The 5,521-nt window shown below is 42.0% G+C and overlaps 1 non-coding gene across 1 annotated transcript; it reads right to left on the bottom strand.

Annotated features, from left to right (window-relative positions):
- Window positions 1-2,942: 2,942 nt before the first annotated feature.
- trnap-ugg (transfer RNA proline (anticodon UGG)) lies at window positions 2,943-3,031 on the bottom strand. The gene is given in 2 exon segments: window positions 2,943-2,978; window positions 2,996-3,031. It is a non-coding gene; the product is annotated as a tRNA-Pro (tRNA).
- Window positions 3,032-5,521: the final 2,490 nt, after the last annotated feature.

Genomic DNA, 5,521 nt, shown 5'->3' with positions numbered 1-5,521 from the left:
TCTAATCCCATTTTCCAGTATTTGGCCCGTAGCCTTGTATGCTAAAGCATTTCAAGTGCTCATGTAAATACTTCTTAAATGTTGTGAGGGTTCCGGCCTCTACCACCTCTTCAGGGAGTGCGTTCCAGATTCCAACCACCCTCTGGGTAAATTTTTTTCCTCAAATCCCATCTAAACCTCCTGCCCCTTACCTTAAATCTATGCCACCTGGTTATTGACCCCTCCGCTAAGGTAAAATGTTTCTTCCTATCTAACCCATCAATGCCCCTCATAATTTTGTAAACCTCAATCTTATCTCCCCTCAGCCTTCTCTGCTCCAAGGAAAACAATGCTAGCCTTTTCAGTCTCTCTTCATAGCTGAAATGCTCCAGCCCAGGCAACATCCTGGTGACTCTCTTCTGTACCCTCTCCAGTGCAATCACATCCTTCCTATAGTGTGGTGCCCAGAACAGTACACAGTACTCCAGCTGTGGCCTAACTAGCATTTTATACAGCTCCGTCATAACCTCCCTGCTCTTATATTCTCTGCCTCGGACTATCTATATTGGCCTGTAATCTAAGGCTTTCCTCCTCACTATTTACGACACCACCACTTTTCGTGTCATGTGTGAGAAAGGGTTTGATTCTATCCCTATCAGTATCCGTTACATGCATGTGTTTTTAATCTGCACCCCCTCTATTTTATTCTCTGTACTTGTCAGCCTCTTGTAGGTGAGTCTGTGTTTTGCTCTTTATCTCTCAGTCTTCGAAGTATGAGCCTGGGTTTGTACCTAATTTTCTTTGTACCTTGCAGGATGGATATTGAAGAGAGGTTTTTACACATTAACTGCCAAATCCTGATAAGTGATTTTTGGGTTTCACACAGTATCTGTCAGTTTCTTGTCTAGGACTGTTGGTTTTACTCTGTCCCTGGCATTTGCTGGTTTGTTAGTGTGGGGTTTACACTGTACCTGTCAGTTTCTCATATGTGAGTGTTGGTTTCAGTTTGTACAGAATCATAGATCACAGAATACTTACAGCACAAAATGAGGGATTCAGCTCATCGTGCTTGTGCTGCCTCTCTGCACAAGCAACTCAGCTCATGCCACATCCTCATGTATTCCATGAAAAGCTGATTTTTTTTTCCCTTCAGATAATTATCATATATCCTTTTGAAAGCTATGGTTGAATCTTCCTCCGACACACTCTCAGGCAGTACATATCAGATCTTAACCATTTGCTGCATAAAAAAGGTTTTTCCTCATGTTGCCTTTGGTTCTTTTCCCATTCACCTTAAATCGGTGTCCTCTGCTTACTCAGCCATGAGTAATATTTCCCATTGCTTTCTCAGCACTGATGGATTGTGAGGTGGGAGACAGCCAGAAGTCCCACTGAGCCGCACTGACTCCCAGCTGAAAAAGAAATGAGATAAAGTTCAATCTTTCACAGCGAGATGCTGCAGAGAGTTAAGAGTCCCGAATGAAAGAGAGCGTTTCTCATACTGTTGTTGAATTTCATTTCAAACACTCCTTGTACTCTCTGCTAATGAAGCCTAAAAAATGGAAAAACTAAATGGCGCTCAAACTCACAACCCTGAGATTGAAAGCCCCATGATCGACAGACTGAACTGAATATGTCACTTCTACTGTACCTCTGTTTGGATGGATGCAACTGTTTGCTCCAATGCAAGGGCAGCTTTCAAATCCTCCCATGGGTCCACACGTCAGACTAAGTTCCATGTTGTAAACTCAAGCAAAGGAAATCTGCTCACTTCCAAAACTATCAGCAAATTGAAGCTGATTACGATCAACATCATCAGAGGTCAGAACTACCTGGTGAGAGAAGACTCCCTGAAGAAGGATCCACAATTATTCAAAGGCATCGACAAAGTGAAAAACAAGAAAATCGATGAGTCAATCCAAGCTAAACAGAAACACTGAAGAATTCCATTCCAGACCAGAACACAATTAGAGGCATTTTTTGTATTCAAAGCTGGGCATTAGTATTTAATAGTTGATATATAATTTTGAATATATTTGAATTTATTTAATCATTTGGCACTGCTGAACATGAAGCAGTCTTAAATCATTTAATTTTTTTTTGTAAAATCTGACTTACCAGATTAAAATATTAGATCAAGGGAGAAATTTCAAAGATTACTGGACCAGTAATCCAGAGGCCTGGACTCAAGATCCAGTGACAGCCAGGACGTCAAGGCGGGAAACACTCCGCACTAGTCTGCAGTGAGCGATTCCATCGAAGGTAGAGCACAATCTCTTTAATATAAGAATGTATATTTTATAATAATTAATCACTCAAGACCTTCCTGGTCTCTGCATCTCACCTGCTCTCTGGATAAACTTGCAGAAAGTATTTCAACCTGTAAAGCAGGAGTCTAGGGAATGTATAATGATATTTTCTAGCCTTCGGGCAATATTTTAATCAATACAGTGTGGGACAACCTGTCTGGGCACAACTCCATGACTTTCTCTTTAACTGGTGACCTCACAATCACTAACTTCTTTGGCAACAATCTTCAGCTCATCACCTCCGGTACGTAGCTCTAATCTTAATGCACATTTAAACAACCTTTCAAGTCCAGTTACAGTTTTTGTTGCCTTACCTGCACAAGCTTAAAAAGTGAAAAACGGAAGCAAGTTTAACTGAACATTCTGGTGGTCAGTTCGGGCACGGGAAAAAAATGAAAGGACTCGGACCAGGTCGGATGTGGTGCTGTCAGGCTTGGGTCGGGTTTCATTTGCTGACCTGAGCAGGCCTTTAGTTACTGTTGCAACTTTATATTCCCACTTGACAATCTGTATATTTTGTTCATTTCAATTTTGTCGACAAGCTCTTTGAATCCAGTTCCCCGGTCCTCAAGCAGGCTCAGTTTGGAAATCGATTCCGCTTTCTGGAAGGCTGAAAGCAATCGATGACCTTAAACTAAAAATGGCAACAGAGAAGGGCTCGTCTGGGATTTGAACCCAGGACCTCTCACATAATAATCACTTATATACCCAAAGCGAGAATCATACCCCTAGATCAACGAGCCACCGTTGGCATGGTTTTTATTCGCTCCTGTGGAATTTCACTGGCACCCACAACCGACCATGCATTTTTTTCAGATCAAAACAATATCCTACAAAGCTGAAATAAAAACAGAAAGTGCTGGAAATACTCAGCACCTCTGACAGCATCTGTGGAGAGAGAAACAGAGTTAACATTTCAGGGTTTTCACCTTTTGTTTGAGCCATCTTTTCAGACTGCTTCTGTCCATCCAATCTCACTTTCTACTCTATCCACATTCTAAGGGTGGTGCAGTGTTGAGCACTGTAGCTTCACAACTTCAATGACCCCGATTCAGTTCTGTATACTGCCTGTGTGGAGTTTGCAAGTTGTTTATGTGGGCTTCCACAAGGTACTTTGGTTTCCTCCCACAACGAAAGACTTGTGGGTTGATAGATAAATTGACTGTTGTAAATTGGCCCCAGGGTAGGTGATAGGAGAAATGAGGGGATGTGGTAGGGAATTCTGGGTTAACATAGGATTAGTATAAATGGGTGGTTGATGGTCAGTGCAGACTCAGTGGGCCAAAGGGCCTATATCAGTGCTGTATATCTCTATAACCATTCTCTAAGCAAATGCATTTTTCATGAAGTCCTCATTTCTTTTATTAATGACAATTTTATATTTCCGGCCCTTGCTTCATACGATACCACAAGTGGAATCATGTTTCCATCAACCCGATCAAACCCCTTCACTATTTCCTCATATTGCAATGTTTCTTCAACCCTGACAGACTGTGGAGTTTCTGCTGCTTGATTGCAGTTCTTGCTTCCCGCAAGTAGATGTCACCTCACTCCAATATCGTGAAGTTTACAAATGTGAGAGAGGCACAACAGGAAATAATTGTTGACATTATAGTGAATGTGTGGGATTTAGAAATACTAGGAGTGGAGACGAGTTATTATTGAATTTGTCAAACCAAACATATGTTATAATGTTGTGTTAAATCTGTCACTCTGTTGTCTTGATTCTGAGAGTGACATAGACTCATCGAGTCATTGGGTCATTTGTGGTATAGAAGGAGGCCATTCGCCCCATCAAGTACAGGCCAGCTCTCCATGGAGCGATCCAGTCAGGCCCACTCGTCTGCTCGATCCCCCTAGCCCTGTAAATTTATTTCCTTCAAATGCCCATCGAAATTCCTTTTGTAACCAACGATTGTCTCCACTTCCTCCGCCCTCGGGGGCAGCGAGTTACAGATCATTACCAATCACTGTGTAAAAAAGCTCTTCCGCACATTCCCCCTGCGTCTCTTGTCCAAAACCTTCAATCTGAATCCCCTAGTCCTTGTACCAATAGTTAATGGGAACAATTTTTCCTTGCCAACTTATCTAAAACTGTCATAGCCTTCGACACCTCTATCCATTCTCCCCTCAATCTCCTTTGAGACAGGCAGAAAAAACCCTGTTTTTCTAACCTAATCTTGAAACTAAAACCCTCCATCCCTGGAACTATTCTGGTAAATCTCCTCTGCACCGTCTCAAGAATCCGCACATCCTTTCTAAAGATTGGTGAGCAGATCTGGATGCAACACTCCAATTGGGGCCTAACCAGAGTTCAGCATAACAACCCTGATTTTGTACTCAATGTCTCTATTTATAAAGCCCAAGATCACACATGCTTTGCTAACCACTCTCGCAATATGTCTTGCCAACTTCAAAGAATGATGGACATGTACTCCAGGTCCCTCTATTCCAGCACACTCTTCAGAACTGAAGCATTGAGTATATATTGCCTCTCCCTATTTCTTCTGCTAAAATGCATCACCTCACACTTGTCACTATTAAATTCCATGTGCCACCTGTCTGCCCATCCTACTAGCCGATAACTATCCTGTTTCAGGCAGTTCATATCATCCTCACTGTTTGCCACTCCTCCAAGTTTGGTGTCATCGGCATATTTTAAGATTCTACTCGATATTCCAAGATCCAAGTCATTAATCTGTAGCAAATAAAAGCAATGGTTCTAGCACTGACCCTTGGGGAACACCACTGTCGACTATCCTCCGGTCTGACCAAGAACCATTTCATATGACTAGCTGTTTTCTCTCCTTAAACCAATTTCCTATCCAAATGGACACTGACCCTCCTAATCCATGAACCTCAATTTTGTTAACCACCCTTTTATGTGGTACTTTATAAAATGCTTTTGTAAAATCCATATAAACAACATCCACTGCATTCCCTTCATCAACTTTCTCAGATAGTTTATCAAAAAATGCAGTTAGATTCATCAAGCATGAACTTCCATTTATAAATCCATGCCCACTCTCCTTAATTAACTCAAACCTCTCCAAATGACTTGATTTTTTCCCTGACCTGTTGGTCTTGTGCTTATAGCAAGCTCACCACAGAGCATGTATTTGGCAATGTGACTGTCATTCATTTGGCCCAGTCAACAGAGCCGCCTCTGACTCAAAAGGGCAAACATGCTGCGGATCCCTGCACGCTGGTGTACTTCCTCATTCGGCACTCTG

Source organism: Heterodontus francisci, unplaced genomic scaffold (genome assembly GCF_036365525.1).
Source record: "Heterodontus francisci isolate sHetFra1 unplaced genomic scaffold, sHetFra1.hap1 HAP1_SCAFFOLD_43, whole genome shotgun sequence".
NCBI lineage: Eukaryota > Metazoa > Chordata > Chondrichthyes > Heterodontiformes > Heterodontidae > Heterodontus > Heterodontus francisci.
The sequence above is the reverse complement of the archived record's forward strand: the minus strand, read 5'-3'. Positions and strand labels throughout refer to the sequence as shown.